Here is a 27,237-nt window from a genome sequence, read left to right as displayed (position 1 = left end):
CGCACAGTTGCAGAACCTTTTCCTAGATTTTTAGAGTCTTAAGAAGGATAGAACAGCTCGGTGAGAGGTGCGTGAAGAAGTTTGGTGCCTGAAATGCAAAAGTCAGGGACATGACAAAGGCCATTGTCTAGTCTTCGCGAATTATGTTGCAGTAGGAGGGTCAATGCCTTTGAGGCCGAAATCTCAATCAAGGCCAAGTACAGGGCCTGCGCTATAGTGTGCTATCTGTCAGGTAGTTGGAAAACATGTGACAGACAATTGTCACCTACTGCAAAAATTTGTACAGACACAGCAACAGCTCCTCTGCAACTTTTGTCAATCGGTGGGTCATGGCGGGCGTAATTGATGTAGCTATGAGCTAATGATGGATAGAATGCCTACATATAAAGTGTAGGAAGAAACTCAGACTCCAGATCAAGGCGCTAGAGGAGCACGAGGAGGATTTCATGGGCGTGGGCAAGGCCGAGGTGGGGGAATACCTAGCAAGGGTCGAGGATAGGTGATCTGCTACAACTGTGGGGGACCAGGACACTATACCCGAGAATGCATGAACCTGACATGCTTGTCGTGTAGATACTACACTTAGTTTGAGCACACGATAGAAGAATGCCTTGTATTACTAGCTAAGATACGTGAAAAAGGGGTGCAACCTCAGCAGCCTACCCAGAATCTGCAAATGATGAGGGTTGAACACTACGAAGAGGATCCATATGTGAACATCATACTATGAAGTGGAATGATGATTGGCGAAGACAAGGGAAAGCATCCTGAAGAAGGTGCATGGGTCTGCAAAGCTCCAAAAAAGGAGGTCAAGTTTGATCTGGAGTGCGCGAGGGAAAAATTTATGGAAGCAAAGAAAAGATTCGCTAAGGCTTCTACCTCAGTAATCCAGGATAATCAATCTGAAGAAATGGACCCATCCATGCTTACTACATTTTTGGAGACCTGTATGAAGTTGCTTCGAGATAGAAAGGTCGTAAAGGGATTAAATGAGTTGATCAATAAATGTGCTAGTAATATTCTTGACAGAGCGTGTGTGGTCAAGAAAATTGGTAAGCATAAGGCAAGAACATGGAGGGAGATGAGACTCATCGTGCAGATAGGGGAGTACGAAATGGATCAAGTTATTCTGGATCTAGGGTCAAATACAAATGTTTTTCCTAAACAAACGTGGGAAAGAATGGGGAGACCTACGTTGCAGTGGTCTCCAATCCAATTACGGATGACAAATCAACATAATATTATCCCCATGGGAAGATTACAGGGAGTAATAGTCGACATCGAAGGTGCAAGTGCATTGGCCGATTTTGAAGTAATAGAGATTGTGGATGAAAACAATCCCTACCATGTGCTCCCTGGGATCGACTGGGCTATCGACATGAACAAGGTGATCAATTTGAAGAAGCGGACGATGTCATTTGAAAGAAAATCACTTTGCGTAGTAGTACCGTTGGACCCTGCAGAAGGACCATGCTACACTGAACTAGTCCACGATTACGAAAGTGACGATGATTTGGACTAGATTTATAAGATAATGACGCCAGATCAAGATTGGGTGAATTTGACAACTGATGGATGTCTTGCATGTGACCGCGAAAGCTCCTGCACATTAGATTCAGACAAGGAATTTGAACACAGGTAGAATAGATTGCACGAAGTGTCTACACTACGATGTAACATGATGACCAAATCATTGCGTTGCGTATCATCAGAGGTAAGAAGTCTACCTTACTATGATGGTTTAACTGACGTTGATAAATTCCTGGATGCATTTGAAAGGGAATTTTCAGAAAAGAATCACTTCCAAGCCTTGGACTTGGTGCTGCGCATTACGCCTGCAAGATGGTGGGGTACACATAAAGGTAACTTCGATAGATGGCGCGAATATATCAGAATGATGAGGGTGTAGTTTGGTCACCCAAAGGTATGATTGACGGAGAAATACAATGGAAGGATTGACTCGTGCGATCACTTAGCCAAATGGACCAATGCCTATGGAGCAGAACCGCAACCGGAGTGGGTGCATCTGTTTTGTCACACCTTGGATGTAATACCTATGAATTGGTACTTGGAGACAGAACTCTGCCATGGCACAAACAAATGGCATATTTTGAGTTAGGGATTCTTCATGATATTTAACTTTGAAAATGGATTTGAGTGCATTAATGAAGCATTGTAGGAGGTCAAAGCAACGATCTTCAGAATACCACAAGATCCCTTGGATTTAATTCAAATGGATTGGACCACCCAGCTGAGCCACACATTGGAGTGCTACAAAGTGACTGCTGAAGAGGAAGACGAGGATCTGAGGAACATTAATATCACAGAAACAAAAGGACACCATGAAGTTGAGGGGCCACAGATAGAAAACCTAGATATCACCACGTCACTGAAAACAAGACAAGTGAACATTGGGACAGAGGTGGAGCCAAAGTTTGCGAAGATAGGAGATTACTGGGATGATTACAATGGATAAGGTTGTTGAGTTTCTCCACAAATACTAGGACTTGCTCCCTACAAAGTTCTCAAACTTAAAGGGGATAATAGGGGACCTGGGAGTTATGAAAATCACGTTGAAACCAGATTCAAAACTGATCAAGCAAAGGCCTTACCGCCTCAAACCAAAGTATAAAGAAAAGGTCCATTTAGAGTTGGATAAAATTCTTGCAATAGGTATTATTAAACTAGTAGAAGAATCTGATTAGGTGAGCCCAATAGTAGTTCAGGAAAAGAAGTAGACGAATGAGATAAGGATATGCATAGATCTTAGGAATTTGAATGACACTAGTGTAAATGATCCTTTTCCAACTCCGTTCACCAACGAAGTGTTGGATAATGTAGGAGGACAAGAAGCATATTCGTTCACTGATGGGTTCTCGGGGTACCATCAAATCAAGATTGCGTTGGAGGGTAGAAGTAAGACGACCTTCGCAACGGAATGGGGATGCTTCTAGTATAATGTAATGCATTTTGGGCTGAAGAATGCGTCAGTGATCTTTTTGCGCATGGTCATCACGGCGTTCAAGGACTTCATTCACAAGTTTCTGGAGGCATACTATGATTTTTGGACGGTGTTTGGGCTAGTGAATGCCATGTAGCTAACCTACGTTTGATGCTCGATACATTCCAGAGGTATCAGATCACGCTCAATTTGAAGAAATGTTTGTTTTGTGTTCCTTTAGGAATCTTTTTGGGCCATGTGGTATGCAGACAAGGATTAATGGTGGACCCAACTAAGATAGCAGTTATAATTAATTTGGAGGTTCCAAGAAGTGTGAAACAGCTGCGCGCATCATTGGGGCATACGAGATACTATAGAAAGTTCATAAAGAGTTATGCACAGATTACCGCACCAATAGAGAATCTGCTAAAGAAGGATGCTACATTCTATTGGAATGAAGAATGCCAACGGAGCCTAGATGTGTTAAAGGAAAAGATGGTCACCGCATCGATCCTAATCTTCCCGGATTGGAAGAAGGAATTTCATGTGCATGTGGATGTGTCATGTATTGTGCTCGGAGCAATATTGATACAGGTTGGTGAGGGAGATTTGGATCACCCTATAGTGTTTGCAGGTAAGAAGTTGTCTAAAGCTAAGAAGAACTATTCAATGATAGAGCACAAAGGTTTGGCTATGGTGTACGTGCTCCAAAAGTTCAGACACTACTTGCTAGGTGGACACTTTAATATGTATACAGACCATTCTGCATTGAAGTACTTGGTTAACAAGATTGTGTTGGAGGGGAAGATATGTAGATGGTTGCTGTTTTTTCAGGAATATGATTTCAAATTCATTGTGAAGCTAGGACAATTGAATGCGATACCAGATCATCTGTTGTGCATTGAAATAGGAGAGGAGCCTACTAATTTGGAGGAAGGACTATCTAATGTGCAGCTCTTTGCGGTGCACATAGCTGACAACCACTTTGTATATATCATACACTTCCTGATGACAGGAATGGATCTAGAAGAGTATACTAGTCAACAAAAGAAAGAGCTAGTGGTGACTTTTCTGTCATTGCAAGACATTTATATAAAATGGGTTTGGATGAAATTATGCGGCATTATGTACATGAGTTTGAATGGAAGAGCATCCTCGTTGAAGCTCATGGAGGAGCTGCAGGAGGACATTATGCAGGAAAAGCAAAAACGCATAAGATTTTATGTGTTGGGTTGTGGTGACCGACACTGCATAAGGATTCCAAGGCTTATTGTAAGGCATATGATGCATGTCAGAGGATGGGTAGGCCATCATGAAGGGATGAGCTGCCTCTGAATCCACAAGTGTCATTATAGCCATTTGAGAAATGGGAAATTGATTTTGTAGGCCTGCTTCAACCTCTAGGAAAGAAGACGGGTGCGCAATATATCATCACCATGATAGAGTATTTGACCAGATGGGCGGAGGCGCAGCCTGTAAAGGATTGTACTAGGGAAACAATAACAAAGTTCCTCTTTGAATATGTGCTGACTAGGTTTGGTTTCCCAAATATTTTGATGAGCGATCACGGTACACATTTCCTTAATGAAATGATCAATGCGCTGATGGAGAAATTCCAAGTTTATCACCAAAAGAGCATGCCATATCACCCACAAGCTAATGGGACGGTCGAAGCATTTAATAAGATATTGGAGAATGCACTGACAAAGGTTTGCAATGCACAAAGGAATGATTGGGACATGTGTGTACCTGCGGTGCTATGGGCTTATAGAACTACTTGTAAAAAGCTAACTGGACAGACACCCTTCAGGTTGGCCTATGGCGTAGAAGCTATGATGCCAATGGATTATATTGTACCTAGTCTACGTATAGTGACATTCAAAGGAATGGAGGATCATGAAGCCCTAGAAGAGAGGCTCACGCAGCTGACATAGCTTGAAGAAGATATATTTTTGGCTGGATTCCATCAGCAAGTTCAGAAGGAGTGCAAAAAGGCATGGCACAATCGGCACATCAAACTGCGCACCTTCAAGGTAAACGATTTCATTTTATTATATGACAGCAAGTTTGATAAATTCCTAGGAAAATTTTAGATGCATTGGCTAGGGCCATACGTTATCAAAGATATTACTAATGGTGGAGCAATTCAACTAGTGAAATTGCATGGAGATCCATTTCCTAGGAAGGTAAATGGAAGCCGATTGAAGCCATACACCGGGGATCCGGCCAAATGACTATATGACAGAAGCATAGTCTTAGCACTCCAGGCACCTGAAAGGAGGCGCAAGACTATAAACCACACTGCCTGGGTTGTAGAACTGCGTGACTGGGGGTCTGTGCGGGATGGACGAATGTCACAGCATCAATAGAAATGCGATGGGAGCTGTGCTATAGAAGGAGAGACCATGTAGGGCAGCTAGAAAGTGACCATTACGATCATTGTTCATGACTTGACAGTGAGAAAACAATTAAGAGGAGTGGGGTGGTGGCATTTAAGGCTGAAATTAAGAGCAAGATCTTTGAAAATCTACTGTCAATATAGAATTTATGAGTGGATTTTGGGGGGAACGGTCGGATTTGAATTCTAATTTTCTTAGAAATTAAAGATGGCCACACAATGAAAAACACTTTGCATGTTGAGAGCTTTTGTGTCGTGCTATTGATTGTGCATTAATCCTACGGTTTTTGAGGATCTGGTGGCCAGTTCAATGTTTGACAAGTTGCCTAAGGAAACCCAGGAGCTCCTGAATGGCCTCATGTCGGCGCCCATAGAAACTGCAAGTGGTAGAGGATCCATGGCCTTTGAGGGAGCTTCCCCTAAGGCCATAAGTGTGGAGGTGCTTGCCGCGATGCCAAAATCATCGAGGTGGGTCGCCTAGGCCAAAGCCTACGCCGGTAGGAGAGGCTTACAAGATGAAGAAGGAAAAATCGAAAGTGACACAGTCAGTGCGTGAGTCACCAAGGAAGCACCATAAAAAGAGAAGCCCACCATGTAGGAGAAAGGCAAATAGGTAAACCTAGAATCCGACGAGGGCGTAGATGAAGGCGCATAAGATATTGATATTGAAGGAGTAGACCCTATCTCAAATCTACCTGAATACATCCCTTTGCACCGGGGTAAGGTGAAGGTCCCGAAGGACCCAGCTGAGGGAGAAATTCTGCTTAATACACCTCTGCTACCGAATCAGTTCACATTTGAAGGTCCGGGCTTGGCATGCGTCCCACACATAAAGTTAGAGGATTGGGACCTGGCGGATACTGAGCGATTCCCCCACCTGGAAATTGATACATTTGTGACGTGTGTATTCTATAAAGATTCTGGTGTCACTATGCTAGATCTGGTGAAGTGGATTAGAAGGGTGGAGAAGGTACGATTGTTGAATCTGCTCTGGGTGCCGCATTACAACTACGCTCCCATAAATTTGATCGTGATTAAACAATTGTTGTGTCTGGTGCATGACGAGTGCCTATGGTTGGGAGAGCCCATACCAATCATGGATATGTTGATCCATAGGATCACATTGCTACCACATTCAGGGTTGAATCTGGCCAAGGCATTAGGTGGAAAGGTCAGTGAGCGCGACCTCGCCGAAAGAATGAAGGACAAATTTAAGCTTGTCAAGAAGCCACGCGGATTTTCAATTTCAAGCATAACCAACCCCGTGGTGAAGGTAGCCACCCAAATCTTGGCTCAGAAAGTAATGAATAAGTGTCACATAGATGAGGTGTTAGCACCTGTTGTTTCATTAGTGGCCCAGTGCACTGATGGTGTACAATTTAACTGGGCATGCTACCTTTGCAGCGAGTTTCTCGCGAACTGCAGAGAAGCATAGGATCACATCAAGACATTCCATTACTCTTTGATGTTGTTATCAATTGTATCGGTCATGTGGGAATCACCAGAGGACAGCCAGTTTCCTCCGATCGCATCAGATTTACCAGAAGCAGCGAAGTTTGCTTCGATATGGGACACAAACGATGTTGAGTAGGTCAAGGAGAGTAAAATATTTTGGGTTTTCATGGAGGCAAGCATCCGCATGGCCATCAACCACAAGCCAAGGCTATCACCAACTTTTTATGAGCAGTTGTTGGGATATGCGAAGTTCAAGGCAAACTTCCACTGTATCTCCATCCGGACGTGGAAGGACCCAGAATAGAAGTGGTATGATCTCCCATACCTTGCGACGGATGATGCCATAACAGAAATCCTCGATCATTGGCTAGCCGAGTGGCACATGACCTAAGATTTGTCAGTCAGGTCTAATAAGTCAGCAGGAAAGCAGAAGAAGGAAGAGGCCCAGTCAAAAATGTAGCAGTTGGCCGAAAAATGAAGAAAGGAGGCTGAGGAAAAAGTAAGAGCAAAAGCAGAGCGTGCCACGAAGGAGCGGGAGGAAGAGTGCGACTCTGAAATAAGTCAGAAGTATCCTTCACTGTAGATGGAGGAAGAGGAGAAATTTGAACAGGGTGGTGGAGACCAGGAGAGCACCCCCTTCCAGGTGAAGTGGAATCGGGAGCAGGAGAAAGAAGGGCCGCAGGAAAAGTCCAAGGCCACCAAGTCATCACTAGACCTGATCACCTTGACAGAGGGTGACTTGGATGACATCGAGGATAAAGTAAGGGACATGATGGTGGAACTACTGCAGCAGTAGAAGCAAGCCTTAGTTGCCATTTAGACAGGTCTACATGAGTTAAAGATCCAAACTACTCAACTACATGTAAGTATCAGGCATAGCAGTGCGGCATCGACTAGTTTGGAGTCGGGGACCACTGGAGCTACGGAGATGGTTTTCTCTTTGGATCCTTGGGCCATCCCGCTACCTGATGGAGCCCTCAACGTGGAGATAGATGATGACAAGGTTGCGTTAAGGAACATTGATCTCAACTTGGATGCACTCCCAAGAAAATTCCTTCACACGCTGCAAGCAGGCATGATCGCGGAACTTAGGGCCCGAGAGAAGTGCGCACTAAGTGTGATCAGCAAGCAGAAGGTTAACAACAAACAATTGTTCATGTTGAGAATGCAACAAGATGATGGAGCTTAGTGGAAAGGAGTCGCCTTCACTAAGTGGGCCCGCAGGAAAATTATGGCGCAAAGTCTATTTTTAGACATATGGATCATGGTCTATGAGTTGTAGGATGTGGTTTTTGGATGATTGGTCATGTTGGGAAAAAATAGATGGACTTCTATTTCTGGTTCACAGTGGAGTGATAAGAGTCTATTTTTAGACTACCAGGCTAAAAATAGAAAAGTCAAATATTATTGTCTCATAATAATATTTAGACTATAAACTTTATCTTATCCTCTTGGAGCACTTCAATTTGAGCTACGGATGTGGCACATGCAACTGTCAGAAGGAAATACACTTTCTTTGTGGGTCAGTTGAGCTATTTCATGCAGGACTTCAGTTAGAACTCAAGCAGTTGAGTTTGGAAGAGTTGGATGTGGAGTTGATGGAGTTGCATTCAGTTTGACTTGGTTGAACTAGTTGTAATTAGTCTAACTGCAAATAGACTAGTGATGAGTTGTGTGAATTAATTATTAATTAATTCACTAATTATTAACTCATAAAGTAACTGAATAATACATCAGTTAACTTAGTTTCATGTCAGTGCATGTACAGTTCAGTGGAGACAGGTGTTAGAGGTTGAGATTGCTATCAGTTGTGACTATAGTTGTGCATGAGATCTTGCACAATCAATGGGATTGAGTTATGCCAATGAGGACTGCGCAGTGTGGGCCAATACAAGCAAATTATAGCCTGTTCTCACGTGATTTTCAGGGTGGGTGATTCTCTTGAAGCATTGTGCAGTGGAGGCAGGCAAAGCAGCGGAGGAGATATGAACCTGTGACTTGTTCAGATCTGAGCTAGTTTTGTGTGTAACAAGTGGAGATAGTACTGAGTACTTGTGAGGAGTATTGTACTATGTATTGTTACATGTTCTCAATCATTATAATATACAAATAGTGTGGGGTTTTCAGCTGTATGCTTTCCCCGGGTTACATACTATATTAATGTGTGCATACGATTGATGTTTCATTGTTTTTGATGCTGCTAAATTGATGATCAACGTAGAGGAGCTTATGTATTATGCATGTATTCCGCAATAGTGTATAATCAGGATAATCTTCGTGAATAAGTGTCATATTATTCAAAATTTCTGCATGGTATCAGAGCTTTTGAACATCAAATCTATTATTCAGAAAGTGTTTACATCTTATTTCTTCAGGCAGAGTCTGTAATCAGGCTAGGTAGCCTCTGGATTCATCCTTCCTTTGGAAGGTGAGATATCTGGTAAAAGCCCATACAGTCAATCTCTGTACGAGAACTACTTTGTTCTCACGAATTATAGATCGGAGGTGGTTGAGTTTGGAGCTGGTGGAATTTAAATTTGCAGCAGTGTTTTCTTGGTATCAACGTGGCAATGTCTTTCAACAGAATGCAATTGGAGTATGCTCTTGAGGGCAGCTCGAACTATATTGCATGGAAGGACAAGATGGAGGCAGTGTTGGATGATAATGGGCTGAAGGAGTTCATAGAGGCTGAGGTCCCAAAGCCTACTGATACTGCACAGGTTGATGCTTGGCAAAAGAAGACAGCAAAGTGTCGAAGGATTCTGTTGGAGGGCGTGAAGGATCACATTGTGTCCAGCCTACATGGAAAGGCTTCTCCATACTTGATGTGGAAAGAGTTAACAGATCTATTCCAAAGAAAGAGTGATCAGAGGAAGCTGGCACTCAAGGATAAACTTAGAAACATCAAATGTGAGAAGGGAGATAGTATGCCCAAGTATCTCACGAAGTTCACTCATTGTCGGGATGAGCTGGGAAGTGTGGGGGTGACTGTCGATGATGAGGACTTGGTGAGCTTGGCTCTCCTTGGACTTATGAAGAGTTGGAATTCCTATGAGGACTCTGTCAATGGTCGAGAGAAATTTCCAGGATGGGAGAGACTTTGGTCAGATCTTGTGCAGGAGGAGATCAGGCGGAATACCAGGGACGGATCTTCATCCAAGGGAACTGATGAAGAAAACTGTGCTTTGGCTGCCAAAGCAAAGAAGGGGAAGAGCAAGAAAGCTTCTCAGTCTGGTGAGAAAGGAAAGAATCAGGACATGTCCCAGGTGAAGTGCTTTCACTGTCACCAGCACGGACACTATGCCACTAATTGTCCGCAGAAGAAGAAGAACAAGCAAGCTGCTGGATCTGCAGTAGGGGAGGCTCTAGCGTCGCAGTTTGAGCTTGATTTTGCATTGATCGCATGCTTGGTTTCAAGTGTGATGGGATCGATGTGGTTCTTGGATAGTGGTGCATCTTTTCACATGACAGGAGATCGAGATTTGTTTTCTGATCTGGAGGACAAAGATCTTGGAGAGCACATCGAGATGGGCGATGATGGTAGATACAGTGCGACTGGTATTGGTACCATTTCCTTTGAGAGGGAGTCTAGTAAACCCTTCATATTGAAGGAAGTGATGCATGTTCCAGGATTGAAGAATAATCTTATCTCTGTGGCGATGTTAGAAGACAAGGGATATGATGTTGTTTTCAGTGAGGGAAAGGCTTTCCTGCGCATCAAGACAACTGGAGAAACCCGGAAGATAGGGGTTCGAGTGAAGAACCTTTATAAGTTGCATGTAGATGGCTGCGCAGCAATGGAATCCAAGGCAGAAGGATTGGTGATCCGGGATGATGGCGAGCTGTGGCACAGGAGATTGGGTCACCTTCACCATGGAGCCTTGAAGATACTGCAGCAGATCACTACAGGGCTTCCTAAAGGCACTCTTGCGTAGTCAGATTAGTGCAAAGGGTGTACTTTGGGAAAGTTTGTGAAAGCCACCTTTCACGAGAAGGATAGTCATGCCACGACGATCTTTGAGAGAATTCACACAGATGTGTGTGGACCTTTCTCAGTAGCTTCGACAGCAAAACACAGGTATTATGTGATTTTTGTTGATGATTTCTCTAGAAAGTGCTGGATCTTCTTCATGCAAAAGAAGAGCGAGACATACTCAAAGTTTTGTGAGTTCAAAGCACTGGTCGAGAAGGAGTCGGGGAAGAAGGTGAAGGCTCTTAGGAGCGATAATGGTGGTGAATACATCTCTGGCGAGTTCAAGGATTTTTGCAATGCAGAAGGGATTCGAAGAGAGCTCATAGCTCCCCATAACCCACAGCAGAACAGGGTCGCTGAGCGGAAGAACAGAACGATCGTGGGTGCTGCACGGGCGATGTTGCATTATCAGGGCCTACCCCTTCACTTGTGGGTGGAAGCATGCAGTACAGCAGTATATGTGCAGAACCGTTGTCCCCACAGGATACTTGGCATGAGTACACTGAAGGAGGCTTATTCTGGTAAGAAGCCTGATCTTTCTCATTTGAGGATTTTTGGTGCTAACATTTACATGCATGTGATGAAGGAAGCCAGGAAGAAGTTGGAGCCGATCGCAGAGGTTGGGATATTTGTGGGGTACACTGATATGCCCCACAACTATCATGTGTATTTGCCAGACAGTGGCAAGACTGTTGTGCAACGGGATATAAAATTTCAGGAGGAGAATGCCATGAAGTGTTTGCTTGAGAGGGAGCCACACTTGCATGCAGATGAGGAGCTATTAGTTCCTAAAGATGAGCTTCAGGACATGGATCAGCCACAGGACGAGGTTCATGGAGTGGAAGAGACCACTCATGCAGTGCTAACCATCAGAGGGCGAAAGCGCTTGACAGAAGCTAAGCAACTGGCTCAAGATGTAGAGAAAGTTGTAGGACCACCTACAGCCCAATGCAGGCAGAGACAGTCACCTGATCGGTACACTAGATACATGGCTCTTGTGAGCAAATGTGTTGTGACTGAGCCATCCTCTTTCGAGGAAGATGTGGAGGATCTCGCATGGGTAGATGCCATGGTGGAAGAGTATGATTCGATTGTCAGAAATAGTGCATGGGAGATTGTCCCAAGGCCGGAAGGGAAATCAGTGGTGGGTTCGAGATGGATCTACAAAGTTAAGCAGGAAGCTGACGGGAGTGTGGAGAAGTACAAGGCAAGATTTGTTGCCCGAGGCTTTTCACAGATAGAGGGGATCGATTATGAGGAGACTTTTGCACCTATCGCAAGGTATTCTTCCATACGGACGATTCTTGCTCTCTCAGCGCAGATGGGATGGCACATTCATCAGATGGATGTGAAGACTATGTTCCTCAATGGAGTCATTGAGGAGGAGGTCTACATTGAGCAGCCCGAAGGTTTCGAGATCTTCAGCAGCGAGTCGCATGTGTGCAGGCTCAAGAGAGCATTGTATGGGTTGAAACAAGCACCATGTGCTTGGTACACACGGATAGACAGTTATTTCACCGGAATTGGATTCTCCAAGAGCGAGGCGGATCCTAACCTGTACCAGATTGTGGTGGAGGATAAGTTGCTTATCATTGTACTTTATGTAGATGATTTGATTCTAACGGGTGATGAGTTGTTGATACTTTCATGCAAGGATGATCTTGCTAAGGAGTTTGAGATGAAGGACTTGGGCCTCCTTCATTATTTCCTGGGATTGGAAATTTGGTAGCGCAGTGATGGACTATTTGTTTCTCAGGGTAAGTATGCTTGGGAGATACTAGAGAAGTTCAACATGCATGGCTGCAAGCCTGTTGATACTCCTCTTCCTGGAGGTTGGAGGAAGGAGGATGCCACTTCGGCAGAAGAAGTGGATGCCACTGTTTATCGACATTTGGTGGGGTCACTTATGTATCTGGTCAATACAAGACCTGATATATGCTATGCTGTTAACCAGCTTTCACAAGCTATGGTGTTGGAGAGGTAAATCCCCTCTACGGATAGAGGCGATCCCTACTAGCCCAGAATGGGTCTAGCAACAATCAATCAATGCTACTGTGCAAGTTCCTAATTGCAATTAAAAGAGAGGCAAAGAACACCTACTTGGATTCCAACGCTATTGTTTGATGAAGAGATGCCGCTCTCGCTCCTTCGCTCTGGCCGGTCACGATCTTCCACGAATAGATACCTGCACACACGAAGAGACAGACAAACACAAGCGTGAAATCTAATAAAAGCAATTATACATCAATAAGAAAGGATGTAATTCACATTAACCATTATGAAGACAAATGAGAATGGAACCATAACAGTAGTCATCTATTATTAAATCAATAACAGAGAAAGATACAACCAATGTTCTGACGCTGAGTCCTTCTCTTGAGGGGTCCAGCCAGCAAGTCTCTTAAGCATTCACCCTTGGAGGTAGATTCTCCCAACAAAAAAGCTCTCTCTCACACAAGCAATACTCACAACCTTCCTTGAGCTTCCTCTAACAAAACCACACTTGTCACACCAACTACCTACTAACAGCAGCAATCCAAGCACTATGTATTCCACACTATCCAAAACTAGCTGCTCATGGCAATGGTGGAGGTTTAAATAGAGAAGGAGTCTCCATGAATGGGGGGAGGACAAGCTTATCTTCAAGGAAGGTGGTTCCAAATGACGAATAGACATGCCATAGAAGGGAGGGCGATACTCACAAGGCCAACAACCAAGTCTGGAACTATCTGGAAGGCTGGCTGTTGGAACAAATTCGCCCAAACTGGATCAGCGCGGGTGTAACACTGAACTGACGCGCTGACAGCGCATCACAATAACAGTGGAGACTGTGTCAGCGCGGCTTAATACTTTCATAGGATGCGCTGGCGCATAAAATCCGACCAGCGCGGGAAACCCGTGTGCTTCCGCACTGACAGCGCATCAGTAACACTATAAGCCGCCCGTCAGCGCGGTTATTTTAAGAACAGACGCGCTGATGCAATAAACTTTGGAAAAGTGGGTCATTTGGCCAGTTTAGAGAGCATGAGCATGGTGCATTTGATTCCATGAAACATTAGGGAGACTGACAGGGAGACAGTGACAAATTACTGCGTAACAGATGCCCCCTAAGGCATGAAACCCGAGAGAGTGGGAGGGGTGAAATGCTTTACAAAACTGCTGAACTGGAACACCACCAGGAAGGACCTGCATGAATGTACAACTAATATCTCGATCACATGTAGTCTAGGCATGGGCGCAGCCATCCAAAAGACATACGAAGAAGGTCTATGGTATGGACGCAGCCACCCAGCTGAAGAGACCATAAAGATAAGAGGGTATGGTCGCAGCCATCCCAAAGACTCAGGTATGGGCGCAGCCATCCATCAATGAGTCATGTAATAACAATCCACAAAATCGCAGCCTGGTTTGCAACAGACAAAAACCAGGGTCTTGTGCTCCACCCCAATCCGAACAAAGTACAAGTTCAAGCACGTGAATACATGAGTTGAAGTCGAACATGCATGAACATCGTCTGATTACCAGTCGATGATGAAAACCGTTAACAGACGCGAGAGGTACCACCAATAATGACAATGGTCCTCAAGGTACTTATAGGTACAATCCGCGGCGTGTGAATCAATGAGCTGGTGTCGAACACCCGCAGAATCATCCGATCGGAGGCCAATGATGAAAACCTCACGTCGAACACGAAGAACCTGCCATTGAGGCATGCAGGCTCTAAGGCACCTGAAGGGAGTCTCTAGGTCACTTTCCTGGATAATAAGCTGAAGTCGACAGGAAGTAACCTTGATCGAAGGTGGGCCATGATGTTTCCCACATCATCGACACGAGACAGAGAAGGATAAAAGATTTTGTGCGAGACATCAGAGGGAGGTGGTAATCTTGCAGAGGTCAACTTCTCTTGAACATATCGGCGGCACCACAGTGGATTTGGCAGTATCTGACATCAAAGGAGCAGAGGTCAAGGTGACAATGGCAATGAGCAGATGAGAGGTCAAATAGGATAACCCAAACCCATGGAGGCAAGTGTAAAACAAGATGAGAAATCCCCACCCAGACACGAATGCAGACGAGTGCCATGTTCAAGAGCGACATACTGCCGACACGACCATTATTACAGTTTCATTTTCCCCACCATTTCTGGCAGGTACCCCGGTTATTTTTGGATGACAAGCTTGAAGGGGATAGCATATGCTTGGAGAGGCGTCATTTTGACGATGTCCGATGTCATTGAGTTTTAACGAGCCTGACAAAGGAGGAGCTCGGCGTCTTTTCTTGTTTAGAGAGTCTGAAAAGTCAGCGGAAAAGGAAACTCCAGGGGGGTCCTTTTTCGTAAAGTTGTGTCTCTCGAGCCCGAAAAAGTATAAAAAAATGCTCGAAAGAACCACCCGAGCATTACGATCGAGGATTACTTTTCGTGAATAGTAGCTTCGACCCAAAAAAGTAAAAAAGCGGTCGGAAGCACGTCATTTTAGAGCCGATAACGAGTGCGAAACGACAAACACCCAGCAATCTTTTAAGTTAAACGGTCGGAAAAAGAGCTTAAAACGACCGCCCCTCATTCCGTTTAACGAGCCAAAAGGGAGCTTGGCCATATTTTCTTGATTCATGTCGGAAAAGAGCTTAAAGACGACATTTTTTTGGGACCAAGTGTGCGAAAAATCGTTATGACCGCGCCGGTTATTAGGACCTGCACAAGAACACCACCCGCATAAACTTGTTCGATATGTGTAAAAACATAGTAAAACATGCATAAAGGCGTAATACATCGACATTAGTGCTAAATCCATGGTGAAAATACGACGAAAACCCACATTGATAAGAAATTATAGCCAATTATGAATTTTTTACCATAAATAGGGGGGTAAAAGTCATTTTTTACCATTGTTACCATTTTGAGTTGTGAAGAACGTTGAGGAGCTGCAAGGTTGATGGAGTGATTTCCAGCCTGTACGGACACCATTCATCCGGCAGCTTGTTCCAGGTAGGTTCTCCTCCCCCTGCGCTTTAATTTAAGTCTTTTTGGGAGCAATTCCACGGTGGGAAGTGGCCCTTTGGGAAAATTGTTTGAGTGTTGGTGCGCTCTCGGTCAGCGCGGGTTTCTCGCTCGGGTCCGCGCTGATCGATTTATATTTACACGTACCACCTCATGGGTCAGCGCGGAAAACACATGTGCTTCCGCGCTGACCCAAGGAAAAAACAACGGTGCGCCATTATCAGCGCGACTGTTTTAAAAACAGTCGCGCTGGCGCCGTAAAGATTTATTTTTTAAGAAATGAACGTACAAATCTCAACGGTTAGCATCCTAATATTTTTTCATGGTCTTGCAGGGCAAATTGTCTTTTGTTTGGCAAGAGAGAGCTCATGATGATGAGGATATAACCGCCTATGCACTTGCCGAATGCCGAAATGCAATGCGGGCATGCGGGTTCTTGAAATTCTTCCTTACTCCGTGCCTGAGGGCGCAACCTGACTTGCTTGAGCTCTTAATCAGAGCTTGGAACCCAGTGGATGGAAAATTCACGATCCGTGGCCAGGACATTGAGTTTGATTCCATGGATATTTATTTCTTGACCGGATTATCACGCCGGGGCCAGATGCCCATCCTGGAGGGGCAAAGACCCAGCGGTGAGACTCTTGACCAGCTGATGGCTCGAGTGTGCCCAGGAGCTGCTAAAACATGGAGCGGGAAGGTTCGTATCCCGATGGTGAACAACATGCCTCTTCGCACCATACTCTTTCTGGTGACACGGGCAGCGGGCTCTTTGGCCAATCATGAGGCCTCAAAGACCCAGCTACTACTAGCTCTGGAGTGCTTACAACCCACCATTTTCAACTGGGCAGCAGCTGTGACGACTAGCATGAAGAGGCAACTGAACAACTGCCGACGCAGAGAGTCGAAGCAGTTTGCATATGGGTCGCTTCTACTTCCGCTCATGCTGGAGCGGGTGCCGGCCCTACAGCTACAGACCATGGCCGTGGATCCACCTAGAGGTCCTCAGGAGACGAGGGCCAGTCGATGGACCCGCGTCATGCCACGTGGAGGTGGAGGTCGCCCAGTGTCTTGGGGAGTATATTTCCGAGAGTGGCTGGATCGATAGGTTGTCATCGTAGAGGACTGGCCATATGCTGGCATGGACTTCCGCAATGATCCTGACATGCCACTGCCCGCGGGAGAGCATTGGGATGATGGAGGTATGACACTTGATCTATTTTCAATATTTGATGTTTTTGATTTTTCATGTACATGTCTTGATAAATGTCACGGTGTGCAGATGTGGGACCCGTGAGACCCATTGGCCTAGCCCCAACAGCACGGAGAGAGGGGCAAGGAGCTGGAGCCCTGGCCCTAGTTCCTCCAAGAGTTGACACGACGGAGACTGTAGCTCGCAACCTTGAGGGTTTGCTGGAGGGGGTACCAGATTACCAGGGGGTCGAGGAGGTCCCCATAGCTCATCAGATCCACATAGTGGGGGTGGAACCCAGGATGCACCGCCTTTTGAGGCGGGTGGCACGGGCAGCTGTATGCTATAGAGAGCATAACCCAGCACAGTAGTCACCTAGGTTTTACTTCCACTGATGTTTTGAGAGACATATGTCTCGGATGTACTGAGGACACCGGCTTTATTTTTTGGACATATACACTTATTTTTGAGCGCCTTAGTGCGCCACACGATATATATATATATATATATATATATATATATATATATATATATATATATATATATATATATATATATATATATATATATATATATATATATATATATATATATATATATATATATATATATATATATGGATCGTTTCACATGTGATGATGTTTTTTAATATGTTATGCAAATGTTTAATACAAATGTGATCTATGTATCAGTTGCACAACACACGACCCATGTATTTTAATTTTTATGCAAGCTTAAAAGCACATATGCAGGCACACATGCAAACTATGCTTGAAAAAGAAATTATTTACATATGCTTATTCTATGGTCTTATTATGCTTTCTATGTCTTCTTGTATGATGTTTATCTATTACGCAAATGCCTATCCAACACATGGTTTGCCAATGCATCAGTTAACGTATTTAATCGTCTCGGAATGTGTTGATATGTGATGTAATCAAAATTCCTTTCTAACAATCTCACACGTAAATACAACCTTAGAATGCGTTGGTCTCTGACGGAATATCGCCCGTTGAGTTGATGGACAACAAGTTGAGAGTCCAGGTTTACCACCAAAGCACGGATGCCAAGATCAACTGCTTCGGCTAGTAATTCAATTACAGCACTGTATTCGGCAACATTGTTGGTGGTACGGCCCAAGCACACGCCTTGAAGATCTAGCAACTCGCCGTGAGGATCGTAGATCGCCCACGCCGCAGAAGACAAATTGCAAGTACTACGGCAGGCGCCATCGGCGAAGCCAACGTAAGGTGTACTAGACATCTGCACAAGAAGCAGAAAACAAAATAAGAGGCAAACACGCCTTCACACCAAAGCAAAACAAGAAATCATGCACACATGACACACTTGCTAAGAACACACGTATGTACAAACTAGGTGCACAAGATCATGCATAATATTTTTTCAAATAGAGCCCGTTACTGGGCTTGTCAAGAGGATTTCCTTCGTAATCGATCAGCTCATATGCCCCCTTTTGCAAAACTCTCTTCACGATATAGGGGCCTAGCCACATGGATTCGAGTTTACCTGCCCCCAGCTTATCCTTAGCTTGATCATAGAGCAGTACTAAATCTCCCTCAACAAAGGAACGAGGTTGAATGGTATTGTCGAAGTGAGCCTTAACCCTCTTCTTTTGCGCTTCAATAGCTAGAGAGGCTAAGCGACGGGTCTCGTCTAGCCTTTCTAAATAGAGAAGTCGTTCCTCCACCGGAGTGGTGTTGGGAAGCAACTCGACAGCTAATTTTAACGAAGGAATCTCACACTCAACAGGAAGGGTGGCCTCCAGTCCATAAACAAGCTGAAAAGGAGTAAAACCGGTGGCGTCCTTCACAGAGGTCCGGTAAGCCCACAAGGCAGGGAATAGCATCAGATGCTAGTTAGACTTGTGCGTATTCACGGTACGTTGGAGCATTGTGATCAAAACTTTGTTCATGGCTTCAACTTGGCCATTGGATTGAGGGTAATACGGCGTCGAGCTATCTTGACGCAAGCCTAGCTGGGTCGTTAGTTTCGTCATCATGTGATTACGGAAATGTTTTCCGTGATCTGTGACAATAGCCTGGGGGACTCCGAACCGAGTAATGACATGATTAAACAAAAACTGCGCCGCTGTGTAACCGTCTTCATTCAGTGTAGGCATCGCTTCGGCCCATTTGGTGAAGTAATCCACGGCAACGATGATATATCCATGCCCCCCGGCCGAACGAGGGTTACAAGACGTATAATCGATGCCCCATTTGGCAAATGGACCTACGGTAACAACAGGGTGCAGTGGTGCAGGAGGTGCACGCATTTTCCGGTGGTAGACCTGACATTCGTGACATGCACGAACAGCAAGGATGCAATCCTTGAAGATAGAAGGCCAGAAATAACCAGCACGGAGAATTTTCTGGGCGGTGGCATATCCGGACATATGGCCGCCACAAGCACCGGAGTGGCATTCATTTAATACCCGCTCAGCCTCCTCGAGAGTCAAGCATCGGCGGAGAACAAAATCAACGCCGAGGCGGTATAGGGTATCGCCAATAATGCGATAGGGTTGAGATTGGTGACGAATCCTTCGTCGAGCGTCTTTCGATACATCAGGACAGAAGGAAGACGTCTGCAAATATACTATGATGTCCCCATACCAAGGGTCGAGGGTGCTGATTAGAAACAATGTTTCATCCAGGATATGCTCTTCCGAACGGGATGGTACAGAGGGGGATGGCAAAGAACAGAGCAGTTCTGCAAAGACCAGGGATTTCTTAGACTTGGCAGCAGTAAATTCCAAGTCAAACTCTTGTAGGATGACAATCCATTTCGAGTACTTGCCCCCAAGCAGCTGACGCGACAAGATGTAGGTCATAGGGTTGCATTCGGAAATCACGGTCATAGTGCGCAACAGGATATAGTGCCGGAATCGTTGGACGGCGCAGACAGCTGCCAATGCCAACTTCTCGACATACGCGTAGCGAGTTTCTGTATCCAAGAGATTGCGACTAAGGTAATAGATAACGTGCTCGTTGCCATCATCATCATCCTGCACCAGAACCATGCCGATGGTGGTGTCAGCGGCAGCTAGATAGAGAGAATAATCACGGTGATAGTTCGGAGGTCTTAAGAGTGGAGCCGAGACAAGGAGGTCCTTGAGTCGCTCGAAAGACTCCTGGGCGATGGCATCCCAACGAAAGGGTGTGTCTCGCTTTAATAATCGTGTGAAACCCTTAGCTACCTCAGCATAATTCGAAATGAATCGTCTAAGGAAATTTGCTTTGCCTTGCAGGCTCTGCAATTGCTGCAAAGAGGCAGGGGGAGGAAGATTCAGGATGGCCTCAACTTTGAGGGGATCCTAACGGATGCCTTCTCGGGAGACGATGAACCCGAGCAGTCGGCCAAATTCTACGCAGAAGACACACTTATGAGGATTAAGCCTGATGCGGTAGTGTCGACAATGGAGAAAAATCTCGCGAAGATGAGAAGGATGGTCCTGACGCTTAGCTGAATGAGCCGGAAGGTCATCCAGGTAAGGTTGTACAATGTGACGTATGTCATGAAAGGCATAAGACATTGCACGTTGAAATGTAGCACCGGCATTCTTTAGACCGAAAGGAAGCTTCTTATAGGCGAAGGTGCCCCAAGGACAAATAAAAGTTGTCTTATGCTGGTCCGTGGGTGCAATGTTGATCTGGTTATAGCCAGAGAAGCCATCCATAAACGAGTAAATCTCACTTCCTGCGCACTCATCAATAATCTGATCGATGAAGGGCGTAGGGAAGTTATCCTTCGGACAGGCATGGTTGATATCACGATAGTCAACACAGACCCGGATAGTACCCTGCTTTTTATTCACAGGGACTATATTAGACACCCAATCCATAAGGGGAATGGGGTAAATAAAGCCAGCTTTAAGAAGCTTTTCGACTTCGGCCTTGATGGCTGCAGCCTTTCAGGGGTGCACAGGGCGTAAGCGCTGACGAACAGGCTTAGCACCTGGGTATGTAGGTATTTCGTGCACCACTGTATTAGGATCGACGTCGGGCATTTCCTCGTAGGACCATGCGAAGACATCACGGAATTCGCGAAATAGAGCAGTATAGAGTTGAACTTCCTCAGGAGTGCAAGTGACTCCGATATGAATGTGCTCGAAGATCCCTGGTTTGACAGAGATGTCGATCGGTTGGGTTTGCGTGATATTTCCCATATTGCCCTCGGACACTTGATATAGCTGAATGGGTGTCTGGAGGGGCGGGGATGGGACACAAGAAGCAAACCGCTCGAGACATGCGGTCATTTCCGGATGGGGAGGGAGAAACGAAGAGCGATGGTGGTGATCTGACCAAGGGAGCTCTTCAAGAGACATAGTCTCTATGATGGCTTCGTCGGAGGGAAATATTTCCGTCAATGGATCCGAAGTAGCCTCATCTCCTAGCCAAGGGAAATGATCATATGAATCGGGAACACTGCTCGGGAGAGCAGGTTCATCAGGGGGAGCCGATGCAGTGAAAATCTCGATGTAGTTGAGTTCGGCAGGACTCAACGGCATCATATCACCCCAAGAGTCTTCCTGGTTAGCAGGAGGAAGAACCCACGGATCTAAGCGTATAGAGATCATGTTGATAGGGGCGAGATTCGGAGGTGGGTGGGGAAAGACTCCCATTATGGTGGGATCTTTAAAGAGTCAAGCACCCACGTTCACGAGTGACTTAGAGGCATGCTCCACGAATGGCACATTACCTTCAGAAGAAGAGGCGAAGAAGGAGAGTTGGTCGACCGTGACAATCTTCCCTTGGTGAGGGAAACGAATGACACGGAACAGGGAGGAAGCCACGGCTTGCATGGTGTATGTCCAGCTCCGTCCGAGGAGGAGTTTGTAAGTCAAATTGGTGTCGACAACTTCGACCTCCACTTCTACAGTCTTTCCTTCCAAAGAGATGGGTAAGCGTTGGAGGATACCGTAACGACGAGATTCTCTTCCATCGAAAGCTTCTAGCGTCGTAGGGGACTGACTCAAAGCAGGGGAACCAATCGCTTTCCAGCAAGCAACGGACATGATGCAGGTTGAGGCACCTTCATCAATAACCGTACGGTGAATCGTTCTACTATTGATGATGACCTGTATAAGGAAAGCGACTTGGTGAGGCAGTCGCTGTGTAAAACCCTCGAGATCGAAAGAAATCAAATCTGAATCTGCCGGGTCGATGCCACCAATAGCTGATAGCAAGGACTTCCTCTGGGAGGGGCAGCTCTGGAGGACTTCTAGAGCGGACATAGTAGACGGAGCCTGAGCTAAGTCCTCAACAATGCTATAGTGCTGGGCAGCACGAGCATTAGGGATGTAAGATGACTTCCTGAGTACACCTTTTTGAGGGGGTCGAGGGATCGTCTCAGTGCTGGGCCTTTCGATGTGGAGAGGACCAGAACTAGACGGAGGAGCGCTGGAGGGAACCTCCGGCTCTTTCCCGGCACGAGATGGATAATCTTTTTCTCGAGTTGAAACATGGATGGGGATCGTGCCAGCCATGAACACTTGAGAACCGAACGAGGAAGAGGATTGAGACGGGTCTGCCACCATTTGAGTCTGCTGGGAAGGGAAAGGCTCTTTAAGCACGGCAGGGGTCCCAGGAGCACCTTTCAATAACCGACTAACTTCGGACCGCCTTGGGCAATCCTTAGTGTAGTGATCCTCATCACATATGAGACAAGGATACTTAGGTTTTCGTTTAGCTCCTTCCTCGGGTGGAGGTTTAGGGGCATCCTGCTTGGGCTGACCAGATTTATCTTTAGCTTTTCCCTTCTTTTTCCCTTTTGAGGATTTATCCGCCGCGATGGACTGGACGGCGTTTACCTCGGAGGTACTTCCAGGATTAGGTTGGCCTTGAGGAGCATTTTCATTAGAAGCATTCTGTTTTTGCTTCCCAAGGTTCGCGGCCGATTTCTTCGATGACGAGTTAACAGAGCCAATGACTCCATCAACAGATGGTTTGGGCGGAGCCTTGGTCTGTCCAGGCCTCGGGGCGTCTGGCAAATAATCATATAGAGTACCCGACTGAGAGTATACTAAGTCTAGGTACTGAGCTCGCGCGATCGCTTTCTCTTCAGTTACACAAGCTCCCATGGCGATGTCTTTCGCAATTTTAGGGACAAAGGAAGTTGTGAACCAATCGGTCAGGAGTTGATCAGGAATCCAGAATTTGATCAAGCGACGACGCCTTCTCCATTCATGTATATGATTAGATATGTGCGTAGCCGTATCCTATTTAAGAGACGTGAGGAGATTTGTCCCTGTCTCATACCGAATGGGTAACTGAAAATGAGTTAAAAACGGCATAGCCAACGAGTTGAAATCTTGAAACATGCCACGATTCAGCTCAATATACCATTTAGCGGCTGAACCGGTGAGGGTTCTCTAAAAGAGGCGAAGTCGGATAGAGTCATCAAGCCATGAGTTCGATGAACACCAAAGGTGATAGGTCATAACATGTGCTTGAGGATCCTCACCCGCTTTGCCATCAAATTTTGGACAATCACCGGGTATTTTAGTTGGAACTGGTGGCCAATACGCATTATGCAGAATGGGATCATTCGTTAACTTGGACACGTCCGGAAGTTCCAACGTCGCTAAGAACGGCAACTGAGGGTTAAAGGACATTTGTGGCTGTGGATTTGAGGCAGTATTAGGGTTCCAACCAGGTGGTGGTTGCCCCCACGAACTTTGTCCAGATGGACCTGGCCCAAAAGGGCCTGGTGCATAGGGACCTTGTTCGTAGGGGTTCTGCCCACATGTATTCTGTCCATATGCAGACAGTTGACCTTGGGTTTGCCCCCCAGCACCCCATGTATTAGCAACTTGACTCGCAGGTGCAGCATACTGATAATTCTGGTAAGGAGTGACCTGCATCTGTTGATAATTTTGGTAAGGGGTAAACTGAGTTTGCCCCTGGGGTTGCTGGTAGCCATACATTTGCTGGGCTCCATACTGAGCCTGGTAAGTAGGCTACGCTTGGTAGGAAGGTTGGGGCTGTGGCTCGCCTTGCATTTGATAACCCATTTGAGTTTGAGGCCCAGAATAATGTCCTTGAACCGGCTGGGCTTGGATCATCTGGCCGGAAGGTTGGCCTGGTTGAATCTGGGATGGACCTGCTTGCCCAGAAGGACGTACTTGCTGGGTGCCAGGTTGTCCTTGAGCAACCACCGGTTGTCCTTGCGGAACAGATGGCCGAGCTGGCTGGATGGCTGGTTGACCTTGCGGTTGGCTAGCCTGTCCAGCTGGATGAGTAGGACGGACAATGGGTTGGCCTTGTTGCACAGAGGGCTGGCCCGTTTGTCCGGAGGGTTGTACTGGCTGAGCAGTGGGTTGGCCCTGTTGTACGTAGGGTTGCCCCCCTTGCCCAGAAAGATGACTAAACTGGACAGTGGGTTGGCCCTGCTGCACGTAGGGTTGCCCCCCCTGCCCAAAAGGATACCCTTGTTGGACTGCTGGTTGACCTTGAGGGGTGTAATTTTGCCCAGCTTGTCCAGTGGGATACCCTTGCTGGAAACCAGGTTGGCCTTGTTGGATGTAAGGCTGCCCTGGCTAACCAGACGGATAACCTTGCTGGATACTAGGTTGCCCTGGGTAACCAGAAGGTTGACTCTGATAGGAAAAGGATGGACCTCCCATGGCCGAAGGTTGTCCCGGGTAGGGTTGTCCTTGTGGGCCCCCAGATTGTCCTGGGTAAGACTGGCCATAAAGTGGTTGCCCTTGGGGGGCTTGCACATAAGGTGGCTGGCCTAGATTAGGTGGTCCTTGAGGCTGTCCAGGAATTGCCCGGCGCCCACGAAAAGTATGAGTAACGGGATCATAAGTAATGTCTAATGGTGTCGAGACTTCAACGAAAGGTTGAAGAGGCACGGATTGAACGTGCTCGAGGTACTGACCGTTAGAATCATAATAAAAGAGCGGACCTTGGTAATTCGGGTCCACAATGGGTTGCCCATGGGCATCATACGGCCCCCCTCCTGGAACAGGACCAGAAGAGGGCTGAGCACTTTGTGCAGGATCGATGACTCCAGATGAAACCCCTGGTTGGCCACTGCTCACTTGACTGTGAGAGGGACCAGCCCCAGGGTTTGTAGATGAAGATGCTATCACAGCACTGACGACAGGAGTTGAGTACGCTACACAAACAGTTGGATTTGTGGGAACTGAGGTAACAGGTGTATTAGGGGGTTGCGAAAGAAAGGGTTCCGTGGTGGAAATGACACTAGGATCCCATATAGTTGCAGAAGGCATTCTGGCAGCTATTCTATCCCTCATTGATTGATACCGTGGAGGAAGTGGAGAAGTAGCTGGAATGGGAGTTTCAATACTTGACACCACGGGTGTCTCACCTGTGCTGGGAGATGTCTCATCCATTTGGGAAGTTGACATCAGAGACGACATACCGGGTGGGGTAATGGGAATATCGTCTTCGTCAGGCTCCCAGATAGGGTTCCAATCTTCTTCGTAATCCTGGTCGCCCGGGGCACGTACGTTGATAGGCTGGATACTCGGGACAATCGGAAGAGTACCGCTTACAACTGGTACCTCAGGAGCAACAGAAGATGGAGAACCTTGATCACTTGGACCGGGAGTTGACGGGTCAGCCAGGATGACAAACCCCACACAAAACCCTAAAGGAAACTAACGACAAAGACCCTACTCAAACTAACGCATACAAAATCTAACCAGGTAATGTTATCGTGGCCGAATAAATTTTTAAGACACAGGAACTGAACTTGACCTTTTCATGTTTCAAGAGTCGAGAAAAGGACGAAAAGATGACTCTAGTCTCCTTCGAATGTTTAATGAGCACAAAGTGACAAGAAGCTCACTTGCACCTTTTCATTTAGGGAGTCCGAAAAGGATCAAAAGTGACTGCTCTGGAGATTCTAGGCAAAGGGTTTACCAAGCAATCCGTAAAACTGCTTATACACCTTGGCAATCGTATGAGAACCAAGGACTTTCCGTACTGCAGTCAATCTTCCCGAATGATATGTTCGATGCGTTACGGCTCGCAGGGCGGCAGACGCGGCTTCCTATGGATCAAGGTCGATAACCTAGTGGGGTCTCCCCTATATACGCGACGGTACGTGGGAGCTCAAATCCGTGCTAGACCACTATCGAGTCACAAGAGGAGGAATCACCCAACCGTAATGCGAAACAACAGTGACTAGGTTTAACGACGCCGGAGCACGTCTCTAGCCTAGACCTCTACAATATGAGCGTTAAGTTCCAATGCGTTTTTAGATTTATTCGGTTTATTTTATGGTTGATCTTGAATTAAGTTTCGGTTTCAGGCCTTATCGTATGATCTCTCACAATTACCTAGATGCAAACTACATGCCAAAGAATACCATTTTGTTCGATGAATTCTAACTATGAGAAGGTTAAGAGCTTTCAACCAAACAAAATGAACTCAAACAATCAAACAATCTAATGCAACTAATGACAAAGAAATGAAATTTTTCTTTTAAGAACACAAATCAATAAAATGCTCTTCTTTTCATTAACTATTGGATGCAAAAGATGCTAGTTTGATTTCTCTTTCAATGGCACTATGCACTTTAAAATGAATTTTGAGAGACAGCAACACTGAGCAAAAAGAATTAAAATCACTCAATGAAAAGCACAACAAGTGTGAAAAGAGCTGATTGAATCCTAGCAACTGTGATCTATGCCTGGGTAGTGAAACAATCGAAGGATCGGTTCAACAACAATCACCTCAACCAAACAAGCAAAGAAGGCAAAAAGAGGAAGGTTTCCGCAGTAGCAAAGGCAAGCAGCAACGAACTTTTGCGAACAAGTGAACAAGCGGACAAAACAAGGTCAGTCCAGTGGAAACTGGATGATGGCACTAGGTCACGAGACACAAAAACGAAATTCGTCCAACAAGACTTTGCAAGCAAGTGTGTAACAGTTCAAACAATAAATATCAAGTCATAAACCAAGTAGGAAAAGCTGGAGATAGTCAAACCAACAGGCTCAGGAGGCAAAATTGAAACAAATTCAATTTTACAGGATCAGCGCGGGTAGCGCTTAGCAACTGTGCGCTGACAAGAGGTCACGCGTAGCAACTTGGCGTTGTCAGCGCGGAAGGACACGACTTAAGCGCGCTGGTTCGATTTCAGAACCGTCGCGACTGTTTTACGTACAAGCGCGATGACAACAGGTTTAAAGAAACAGCTATGCGCTGTCAGCGCAACTGTTTTGATATAAACCGCGCTGAGGCTAAAAAAGAGGCAAAATCAAGCCAAAAACTCCCAAACCAAGGCCAGAACT

Source organism: Pinus tabuliformis, chromosome 1_2 (assembly GCF_031772625.1).
Source record: "Pinus tabuliformis cultivar Carrire ecotype Pingquan chromosome 1_2, CPIR1, whole genome shotgun sequence".
NCBI lineage: Eukaryota > Viridiplantae > Streptophyta > Pinopsida > Pinales > Pinaceae > Pinus > Pinus tabuliformis.
Note: the sequence above shows the minus strand (reverse complement) of the source record.